The 12749-nt window shown below is 30.5% G+C and overlaps 1 protein-coding gene across 5 annotated transcripts in view; it reads right to left on the bottom strand.

Moving 5' to 3' along the window:
• Rsph3 (Radial spoke head protein 3) overlaps window positions 1–12749 on the bottom strand; it is a 320248-nt gene that overhangs the window by 16714 nt on the left and 290785 nt on the right. The window lies entirely within an intron of this gene.

A 12749-nucleotide genomic window follows, 5' to 3' on the forward strand; every position in this document is an offset into this window, starting at 1 on the left:
TAAAATACACAAACACTTCATAATTAATACCTTAAATATGCTCGATGTCTTCAGTGAAGGTTAATACATATGAGGCGTTGCGGATACGAAGGGCGAACTCAACAAAGTACATTGTGAGGGAAATGCATTTTAAGTTGTCAAGCACAGTACGAACTAGTAGATGGTATCCCCGCTAAGCTCGGTCGCTATTTAATATTCGCAATTTATTTGCACGGGTGTTAGTTTATTTGCATGTATTTAGAATTCATTGGTATGTATTTAGAATAAATTTGCATATCGTTATAATACTTTACATTTATGTATTTGCTTATTTATAACTTTTATGAATATATAATTATTTATTTTATGAAAAATATGTATATAAAAGGTAATTAGAGGTACTAAACGCTATGCATATGGTTTTATATTCATTACTGCAAAGTATGTAATGTATCAATCGATAATATTAATGTTTATAATATTGAAAATAAGTTTTTATGGTTTATGAACCGCTATGAAGGGTGTTAATGGTACGAAAGAAGACGGTCCTGGTACTCGAACCCGCGATATGTAATATTATTAATTAGTACTATGTAATAATGTATGTTATTATGTTATGAAAGACGATGGTACGAGATGCCAGACAGGAGACTGTGAACTCCGCGCAGGTAGAGGAGAAAGGAATTTGGGGAGTGTGCGTTCAAGGTCAAATGACGTCACAACGTCAGAACAAAGAAGGAACCTGATTCACCAATCAGAGAACGCGTCGGTAGATTTTTAGAACCGGTTTTTCCAAGGTTAACCAGTACGCAAGAACAGGAGAAAGGTATGCAATACTGTAGGGCAGGGGAGGGATTGATCCAGACAACAAAGGATGTCTGGAATGCGCAGCAATGGTCAAATCTCTGAAGCTATGCGTCGCTTGTAGAACTGGTTTCCGCCGCAAATTAATATTCCGCTCAGGGTTGCCCCAACGCACAGGCCGCTTTAGCGCAGGTTTTTTTTATCTGTACTATGAAGAAGGGAGAGCTATCAGGGACGGGGCCTACAGTTTTCACCATTTGCTTTCATCACGGGGTAACGAACCTAGGACCCTTTGATTATTGATTTAGGTAGTAAATGTATGTTACTGTGTGCTATTTTGAGTTTATTTTTTACCAAACTTTGACTTTATGTCAAACATTTTCACAGCTTATCCTTATTTTTAAAAAATAACACTATTTATACTATTCAGGCAAAAATTTTTATTAAATTTTGGACTCACATGGACAATTTTTCAACTTTTAACTTATTATTTTACAACTTGATATTAATTTTTTACAAAAATAACACTATTTATATTATTCAGGCAACATTTTTTATTAATTTTGGATTCACAAAGACATTTTTTTCAACTTTTAACTTATTATTTTACAATTTTATGTTAATTTTTACCAAAATAACACTATTTATACTATTCAGGCAACATTTTTTCATTAAATTTTGGATTCACAAAGACATTTTTTTCAACTTTAAACTTATTATTTTACAATTTTATGTTAATTTTTACCAAAATAACACTATTTATACTATTCAGGCAACATTTTTTCATTAAATTTTGGATTCACAAAGACATTTTTTTCAACTTTTAACTTATTATTTTACAACTTGATATTAATTTTTTACCAAAATAACACTATTTATACTATTCAGGCAACATTTTTTTATTAATTTTGGATTCACAAAGACATTTTTTCAACTTTTAACTTATTATTTTACAACTTTATGTTAATTTTTTACCAAAATAACACTATTTATACTATTCAGGCAACATTTTTTCTTTAAATTTTGGATTCACAGACATTTTTTTCAACTTTTAACTTATTATTTTACAATTTTTATGTTAATTTTTACCAAAATAACACTATTTATACTATTCAGGCAACATTTTTTCATTAATTTTGGATTCACAAAGACATTTTTTTCAACTTTTAACTTATTATTTTACAATTTTTATGTTAATTTTTACCAAAATAACACTATTTATACTATTCAGGCAACATTTTTTCATTAAATTTTGGATTCACAAAGACATTTTTTTCAACTTTTAACTTATTATTTTACAATTTTATGTTAATTTTTTATCAATATAACACTATTTATACTATTCAGGCAACATTTTTTATTAAATTTTGGACTCACAAAGACATTTTTTACAACTTTTTAATTTATTATTTTACAATTTTATACCTATTTTTACCAAAATAACACTATTTATACTATTCAGGAAAGACTTTTAGTTATATCTTCGACACACAAAGTGTGTTTTTTTCAACTTCTATCTGTTTATTTCACAAGTCCAGGCTTATTATTACTAAAATGACACAATTCAATCTGTTCAGGAAAGACTTGTAGTTACATTTTCGACACACAAAGTGTGTGTTCTCAACTTCTATTTGTTTATTTCACAAGTTTAGGCTTATTATTACTCAAATAACACAATTTCATCTATTCAGGATATTTTGTATTTACAAAGAGATTTTTTCAACTTTTAATTTATTATTTACAAGTTTATGCCTATTTTTTTACTCAAATAACACAATTCTATCTGTTTAGGAAAGATTTTTAGTTATATTTTCGACACACAAAGTGTGAGTTTTCAATTTTTATCTGTTTATTTCACAAGTTTAGCCTAATATTTACTCAAATAACACGATTTGAACGTGTTTTTTTATTACATTTTGGACACACACACACACACACACACACAGATATATTTTCCAAGTTTACAGGATTATTCTCTAAGTTTACTCAAATAACACATTTTAAATGTGTTTTGAATTAAACTTTGTACACACGAAGTGTGTTTCGTCAATTCAAGAAAGTTTTCAATTATATTTTGGATGCAAAAGTATGTTTTGTCAAGTTCTACCCTTTTATTTTACAAGTTTAGGCTTATTATTATTCAAGTAACCAATTTCATCTATTCAGACAACATTTTGTTTGTTATATTTTACTCACAAAGACATTTTATCAATTTTAAATTTATTATTTCTCAAGTTTATGTAATTTTTTATTCTAATAACACAATTTTAACTATTCAGGCAACATTTTTGTTGCAATTTGGACTTACAAAGAGATTTTTTAAATCTTTGTATTAAATTTTCTATTTATTGCGTTTTGTATTTCACATTCGATATTACAAAGTTCTAAGGTGTGTATAATATTTCAAACTATTTTCAGGGTGTATTTGTTAATGCATTTGGATAATAACTATTAGGTTTTTGGATGAACTAATGTTAAGAATATTTCAACCAATCACAAAATGTGTCGTTTTTATTTCCACCAATCAGAAAACGCGTCGGTTTTATTTCATCCAATTAGAAAACGCGTTGATTTTATTTCAACCAATCAGAGAAGGCGTCAGTTTTGCTTATGAGGTATAAAAACTGCGTAAAAGCAAGCAGAAGCTATTTTGAGAAGTATTTGTGAAGCATTGTGTCAGAGAAGACATCAAGTTGTGATTATTGGCCGTGAGTTTCAGACAAAGAACTCAAGAGAACCTATAATTAAGGTAAATGATTTTTATTATGTAGCGTGTTTTTAAATAATATGTAAATGCTAATATTGAAACGAAGAAAACGTCAATACAAACCAAAAAGAATATGCGTAATGTGAACAAGTACTACAACTATATTTCTATTTTTCAGATGCTTCAAATTTTGTATGTGTGACTGAAAGGGACCATTAGTGAAAGATGGCGTCTTCAACCTCCACAAACAAGGCTAACCACACTACGGTGAGTACCTCGCAAGAGATTTTACCATTGGAATGTATATTTCTCCACTAGTTTTTTGAAATAATATATAAATCCAGAAAACAAAGAAACGAAAAAGTAAATACAGAAATGAATATGCGTAATATAAACAAGTACTACAACTGTGTTTCTATTTTGCAGGTGTTCTTATTTGTGTACCTGTGAGTGGAAGGATCTATTACTGGAAATAACGTCAACGAAGTAACCGACAAGGGCATGAGTAACATGATTTCAGATGTTATCCATAAGGATTCTGTGTTGTAGATTTTGAAGAGGTATACACCTAGCAAGTATATTATATGCAGGGGTTGTTATCTAAATGTAGGCAACCATTTTTATGAGTGCGAGTGCGTATGCTGTAAAAATGAATTTCTGATTTCCGAATGTTTTTCTATTTGCCAAGGGGAAAGCCGTTTGTATGAATGCCAGCATTGTGTTGAGTGGATGTGCGAGAGAATCCAGTGTTATTTGCAGGATCAGGACAATACAAAACATATTTTTTATTTTTATATTACTAACCATGAGGATGTTGCGGATGCTTTGACGGCACACGAGGTACAGACAGAATACAAAGCTTTTTATAGTGTGTTATGTGAAATTTCAAACAATATCGAACTAGTGAAAACTCTTATAGATTCTATACGCTCAGCAGAGCTTACTTATGGTAGCACAGGATTTTTGTGAGAGTTGAATAAAGAGAGACTGACTAATAACAGCGAAAATGGTGCAATACATTATTGATGTACAAGGATTTATTTATAACAGAAAATTTATATTGCGTGAGATTTGTGTGAGTTCTACAAATTTGGACACTGTGTATTATGCGCTTGTGAGTGTTCCCGATTATTTCAAAGAGAACAAAGAATCGCGCTGGGTTAAAGACAATCTCCATGCATTAATGTATGATATTCCTTGTGGATGTGAAATATACTATGTCCGGAGGGCAGTTAGGAACTTGAACTGTCAAGGTGGTACATTTTTCTGCAAAGGAAAATCCCAAATTATCAAAGATTTGTTTAATATTGATAACATTGTTGATTTACAAACTGTAAACTGTCCATCCCTTAAGAATGTGTATATGTTTCAAGGAGGATTGTGCAAGTATCATTCTGATACTTCTCCCCCAGCTGAACAAGGTTGCGCATTCAGAAATGTTCAAAGACTTGTATGTTGGTACAATAATAAAAATATTAAGGTGTAATGTATTTTAGTGCAAATAATAAAGATTTGTGAAAAAGAAATGTTTTCTATGTTGTTATTTAGTTTTAAAGCCTGCATTCAAGGTATTTTCAAGTATTACCGTTTTTGTTTTTTTTGAGTGATTGACTTAATACCAGGAGTTATACGAGCCGTATTTTAACTACAATCAGTATATGTCTATGAGGACTAAAATCCACTGATTGAACCTTAAAGCTTAGGCTTACTATGTATATTGATTACTCACAGGACAACACGAATCTTACAGAGGATTGTAGGAGGCATAGGCCCACACGCCAGAGCCTTATTAGCCTGCAAGAACAACTTATATGTTGAATTGTGACTGTTTAGAAATAATATTTATAAAGTTTAAATCATTTTCATTAGATTACATATATATTTTGGATTCAAATAAAACACTCAAGTTAAGTTTTTTAAGTTTATTTTTATTTAATATACAAATATAGAATATATCAAATTTACATATATGAAAAATACTCTACCAAAGAGCAAAAGTCACATAGGGATTACGATTTAGCCGATGCTGAAATTCTTCCATGAGGTATTTGTAGTAAGAGAGAAATTTTTGCCATTGGTTAAAGTTGAGGGTGACTCCACCAGAGATGTTGGTGATTTCCACTTTTATGTTTTCTCCACTGCCCTCGAAGGTGAAGTAAAGTTCTTCTATAATGTTTATAGATCTGAACCTGTCTTCTTGTGTGGGGAATCTGTTTTTGTAAGTGTCGAAGATCGCATCTGATTTGTACACGCATGATGGGTACTCTTCTCTATTTAGGACAATGTAATTTTTTCATGTTTCAAAATCAATTCAGTGTTTGTGAAAGTACCTCGAATAATGATATCCATGTTGGCAACGATGATGAATCTGGTTTCTGGTTTTATGTTGTTCATTTGGTGGGTACCTCGGATAGACTGCATTTTGGTTTGCTATCAATAAAAAGTTTTAAAAATATGCAACTAGTGCTACAAAAGGAACGGAAATTATCGACAATTTCTGGATTATAACTAAAATTCAGTTTGCCTTTTACATATCCAATATTTACAGACCAACACTAACTAGACTTCGATTTATATAAATGTAGCGGGAACTATATTTCTGAGAATCAAACTATATTAGGATTATATGTTAAACTTATACAAAACCAGATTATTCTATGTAAGTATATTTATATTGACTGGATTATTTAACAGATCAAACAGAAAGAAGGCAAAATTCACTAAACGTAGGTGATTGCATGAAAGGAGTGACCAACAGTGAGCTGAGGTTATATATAGAGGGTCGCTCTTCATAATTCTTACCTTCGCTGGATCGGCGAAGGAACGCACTTGTGGGCGGTAGAACCTGAATGGGCTCCACCAAGACATCGGAGACTCGAAGCAGATGTCTTGGTGGATGAACCCAAGTAGGGTCATAGGCGCTAGGGTCAATTTGGTCATTTCTTCTTGTATGAGGAACCAATTTGGCCAAGTCCCAAATTAACTTACATTGCTTATAACTAATTAAATTTGAAGAAAAATTATAATCTCTTAGACTGTAAACATATTTTATATTTAGGCTGCACAAGATCCAATGATAAAATTAAAAAATGGTAACCGCCCAGACAGGAACTCGAACCCTGGACAGATAGGTTAAAACCCTAATGCTATACCAACTAAGCTATCTGAGCACAAGGTATTCTTTTTTTGAAAAGTTAGTTATGTTAAGAAATATCGTTTGAGAACACTTTTGGTCTGGGTCGACAGAGAAGGAGACAGCATTTCCAAAATTTTACAGACTGGATGTATTTTACCACCACTATAGAGGTCTTTACTATATGTAATTCGAAACGCTAGAGTTCAGTTAGCTTTCAAAATTGAGGTTACATAGTACAATATGTTGAAGATTTTGTGTTTGGCACACTTAACAAGTTACACTTATATCCATTTCAGGACAAATGATGCTAAAACTCTCAAATTTACTGTCAACTCATCAACTACTAGCAAAGTTTTAGTATTATATGTCCGTAATTATGCGTGACAAAATGCTGTCTCCTTCTCTGTCGACCCAGACCAAAAGTGTTCTCAAACGATATTTCTTAACATAACTAACTTTTCAAAAAAAGAATACCTTGTGCTCAGATAGCTTAGTTGGTATAGCATTAGGGTTTTAACCTATCTGTCCAGGGTTCGAGTCCCTGTCTGGGCGGTTACCATTTTTTAATTTTATCATTGGATCTTGTGCAGCCTAAATATAAAATATGTTTACAGTCTAAGAGATTATAATTTTTCTTCAAATTTAATTAGTTATAAGCAATGTAAGTTAATTTGGGACTTGGCCAAATTGGTTCCTCATACAAGAAGAAATGACCAAATTGACCCTAGCGCCTATGACCCTACTTGGGTTCATCCACCAAGACATCTGCTTCGAGTCTCCGATGTCTTGGTGGAGCCCATTCAGGTTCTACCGCCCACAAGTGCGTTCCTTCGCCGATCCAGCGAAGGTAAGAATTATGAAGAGCGACCCTCTATATATAACCTCAGCTCACTGTTGGTCACTCCTTTCATGCAATCACCTACGTTTAGTGAATTTTGCCTTCTTTCTGTTTGATCTGTTAAATAATCCAGTCAATATAAATATACTTACATAGAATAATCTGGTTTTGTATAAGTTTAACATATAATCCTAATATAGTTTGATTCTGAGAAATATAGTTCCCGCTACATTTATATAAATCGAAGTCTAGTTAGTGTTGGTCTGTAAATATTGGATATGTAAAAGGCAAACTGAATTTTAGTTATAATCCAGAAATTGTCGATAATTTCCGTTCCTTTTGTAGCACTAGTTGCATATTTTTAAAACTTTTTATTGATAGCAAACCAAAATGCAGTCTATCCGAGGTACCCACCAAATGAACAACATAAAACCAGAAACCAGATTCATCATCGTTGCCAACATGGATATCATTATTCGAGGTACTTTCACAAACACTGAATTGATTTTGAAACATGAAAAAATTACATTGTCCTAAATAGAGAAGAGTACCCATCATGCGTGTACAAATCAGATGCGATCTTCGACACTTACAAAAACAGATTCCCCACACAAGAAGACAGGTTCAGATCTATAAACATTATAGAAGAACTTTACTTCACCTTCGAGGGCAGTGGAGAAAACATAAAAGTGGAAATCACCAACATCTCTGGTGGAGTCACCCTCAACTTTAACCAATGGCAAAAATTTCTCTCTTACTACAAATACCTCATGGAAGAATTTCAGCATCGGCTAAATCGTAATCCCTATGTGACTTTTGCTCTTTGGTAGAGTATTTTTCATATATGTAAATTTGATATATTCTATATTTGTATATTAAATAAAAATAAACTTAAAAAACTTAACTTGAGTGTTTTATTTGAATCCAAAATATATATGTAATCTAATGAAAATGATTTAAACTTTATAAATATTATTTCTAAACAGTCACAATTCAACATATAAGTTGTTCTTGCAGGCTAATAAGGCTCTGGCGTGTGGGCCTATGCCTCCTACAATCCTCTGTAAGATTCGTGTTGTCCTGTGAGTAATCAATATACATAGTAAGCCTAAGCTTTAAGGTTCAATCAGTGGATTTTAGTCCTCATAGACATATACTGATTGTAGTTAAAATACGGCTCGTATAACTCCTGGTATTAAGTCAATCACTCAAAAAAAACAAAAACGGTAATACTTGAAAATACCTTGAATGCAGGCTTTAAAACTAAATAACAACATAGAAAACATTTCTTTTTCACAAATCTTTATTATTTGCACTAAAATACATTACACCTTAATATTTTTATTATTGTACCAACATACAAGTCTTTGAACATTTCTGAATGCGCAACCTTGTTCAGCTGGGGGAGAAGTATCAGAATGATACTTGCACAATCCTCCTTGAAACATATACACATTCTTAAGGGATGGACAGTTTACAGTTTGTAAATCAACAATGTTATCAATATTAAACAAATCTTTGATAATTTGGGATTTTCCTTTGCAGAAAAATGTACCACCTTGACAGTTCAAGTTCCTAACTGCCCTCCGGACATAGTATATTTCACATCCACAAGGAATATCATACATTAATGCATGGAGATTGTCTTTAACCCAGCGCGATTCTTTGTTCTCTTTGAAATAATCGGGAACACTCACAAGCGCATAATACACAGTGTCCAAATTTGTAGAACTCACACAAATCTCACGCAATATAAATTTTCTGTTATAAATAAATCCTTGTACATCAATAATGTATTGCACCATTTTCGCTGTTATTAGTCAGTCTCTCTTTATTCAACTCTCACAAAAATCCTGTGCTACCATAAGTAAGCTCTGCTGAGCGTATAGAATCTATAAGAGTTTTCACTAGTTCGATATTGTTTGAAATTTCACATAACACACTATAAAAAGCTTTGTATTCTGTCTGTACCTCGTGTGCCGTCAAAGCATCCGCAACATCCTCATGGTTAGTAATATAAAAATAAAAAAATATGTTTTGTATTGTCCTGATCCTGCAAATAACACTGGATTCTCTCGCACATCCACTCAACACAATGCTGGCTTTCATACAAACGGCTTTCACCTTGGCAAATAGAAAAACATTCGGAAATCAGAAATTCATTTTTACAGCATACGCACTCGCACTCATAAAAATGGTTGCCTACATTTAGATAACAACCCCTGCATATAATATACTTGCTAGGTGTATACCTCTTCAAAATCTACAACACAGAATCCTTATGGATAACATCTGAAATCATGTTACTCATGCCCTTGTCGGTTACTTCGTTGACGTTATTTCCAGTAATAGATCCTTCCACTCACAGGTACACAAATAAGAACACCTGCAAAATAGAAACACAGTTGTAGTACTTGTTTATATTACTCATATTCATTTCTGTATTTACTTTTTCGTTTCTTTGTTTTCTGGATTTATATATTATTTCAAAAAAACTAGTGGAGAAATATACATTCCAATGGTAAAATCTCTTGCGAGGTACTCACCGTAGTGTGGTTAGCCTTGTTTGTGGAGGTTGAAGACGCCATCTTTCACTAATGGTCCCTTTCAGTCACACATACAAAATTAGAAGCATCTGAAAAATAGAAATATAGTTGTAGTACTTGTTCACATTACGCATATTCTTTTTGGTTTGTATTGACGTTTTCTTCGTTTCAATATTAGCATTTACATATTATTTAAAAACACGCTACATAATAAAAATCATTTACCTTAATTATAGGTTCTCTTGAGTTCTTTGTCTGAAACTCACGGCCAATAATCACAACTTGATGTCTTCTCTGACACAATGCTTCACAAATACTTCTCAAAATAGCTTCTGCTTGCTTTTACGCAGTTTTTATACCTCATAAGCAAAACTGACGCCTTCTCTGATTGGTTGAAATAAAATCAACGCGTTTTCTAATTGGATGAAATAAAACCGACGCGTTTTCTGATTGGTGGAAATAAAAACGACACATTTTGTGATTGATTGAAATATTCTTAACATTAGTTCATCCAAAAACCTAATAGTTATTATCCAAATGCATTAACAAATACACCCTGAAAATAGTTTGAAATATTATACACACCTTAGAACTTTGTAATATCGAATGTGAAATACAAAACGCAATAAATAGAAAATTTAATACAAAGATTTAAAAAATCTCTTTGTAAGTCCAAATTGCAACAAAAATGTTGCCTGAATAGTTAAAATTGTGTTATTAGAATAAAAAATTACATAAACTTGAGAAATAATAAATTTAAAATTGATAAAATGTCTTTGTGAGTAAAATATAACAAACAAAATGTTGTCTGAATAGATGAAATTGGTTATTTGAATAATAATAAGCCTAAACTTGTAAAATAAAAGGGTAGAACTTGACAAAACATACTTTTGCATCCAAAATATAATTGAAAACTTTCTTGAATTGACGAAACACACTTCGTGTGTACAAAGTTTAATTCAAAACACATTTAAAATGTGTTATTTGAGTAAACTTAGAGAATAATCCTGTAAACTTGGAAAATATATCTGTGTGTGTGTGTGTGTGTGTCCAAAATGTAATAAAAAAAACAAGTTCAAATCGTGTTATTTGAGTAAATATTAGGCTAAACTTGTGAAATAAACAGATAAAAATTGAAAACTCACACTTTATGTGTCGAAAATATAACTAAAAATCTTTCCTAAACAGATAGAATTGTGTTATTTGAGTAAAAAAATAGGCATAAACTTGTAAATAATAAATTAAAAGTTGAAAAAATCTCTGTAAATACAAAATATCCTGAATAGATGAAATTGTGTTATTTGAGTAATTAAAAAGCCTAAACTTGTGAAATAAACAAATAGAAGTTGAGAACACACACTTTGTGTGTCGAAAATGTAACTACAAGTCTTTCCTGAACAGATTGAATTGTGTCATTTTGTTAATAATAAGCCTGGACTTGTGAAATAAACAGATAGAAGTTGAAAAAAACACACTTTGTGTGTCGAAGATATAACTAAAAGTCTTTCCTGAATAGTATAAATAGTGTTATTTTGGTAAAAATAGGTATAAAATTGTAAAATAATAAATTAAAAAGTTGTAAAAAATGTCTTTGTGAGTCCAAAATTTAATAAAAAATGTTGCCTGAATAGTATAAATAGTGTTATATTGATAAAAAATTAACATAAAATTGTAAAATAATAAGTTAAAAGTTGAAAAAAATGTCTTTGTGAATCCAAAATTTAATGAAAAAATGTTGCCTGAATAGTATAAATAGTGTTATTTTGGTAAAAATTAACATAAAAATTGTAAAATAATAAGTTAAAAGTTGAAAAAAATGTCTGTGAATCCAAAATTAATGAAAAAATGTTGCCTGAATAATATAAATAGTGTTATTGTGGTAAAAATTAACATAAAAATTGTAAAATAATAAGTTAAAAGTTGAAAAAAATGTCTGTGAATCCAAAATTTAAAGAAAAAATGTTGCCTGAATAGTATAAATAGTGTTATTTTGGTAAAAAATTAACATAAATTTGTAAAATAATAAGTTAAAAGTTGAAAAAAATGTCTTTGTGAATCCAAAATTAATAAAAAAATGTTGCCTGAATAGTATAAATAGTGTTATTTTGGTAAAAAATTAATATCAAGTTGTAAAATAATAAGTTAAAAGTTGAAAAAAATGTCTTTGTGAATCCAAAATTTAATGAAAAAATGTTGCCTGAATAGTATAAATAGTGTTATTTTGGTAAAAATTAACATAAAATTGTAAAATAATAAGTTAAAAGTTGAAAAAAGTCTTTGTGAATCCAAAATTTAATGAAAAAATGTTGCCTGAATAGTATAAATAGTGTTATTTTGATAAAAATTAACATAAAATTGTAAAATAATAAGTTAAAAGTTGAAAAAAATGTCTTTGTGAATCCAAAATTAATAAAAAATGTTGCCTGAATAATATAAATAGTGTTATTTTTGTAAAAAATTAATATCAAGTTGTAAAATAATAAGTTAAAAGTTGAAAAATTGTCCATGTGAGTCCAAAATTTAATAAAAAAATTTGCCTGAATAGTATAAATAGTGTTATTTTGTAAAAATAAGGATAAGCTGTGAAAATGTTTGACAAAGTCAAAGTTTGGTAAAAAATAAACTCAAAATTAAATTAAATAGCACACAGTAACATACATTTACTACCTAAATCAATAATCAAAGGGTCCTAGGTTCGTTACCCCGTGATGAAAGCAAATGGTGAAAACTGTAGGCCCC

The sequence above is a fragment of the Lepisma saccharinum genome, chromosome 20 (genome assembly GCF_977018435.1).
Source record: "Lepisma saccharinum chromosome 20, izLepSacc3.1, whole genome shotgun sequence".
Classification (NCBI taxonomy): domain Eukaryota; kingdom Metazoa; phylum Arthropoda; class Insecta; order Zygentoma; family Lepismatidae; genus Lepisma; species Lepisma saccharinum.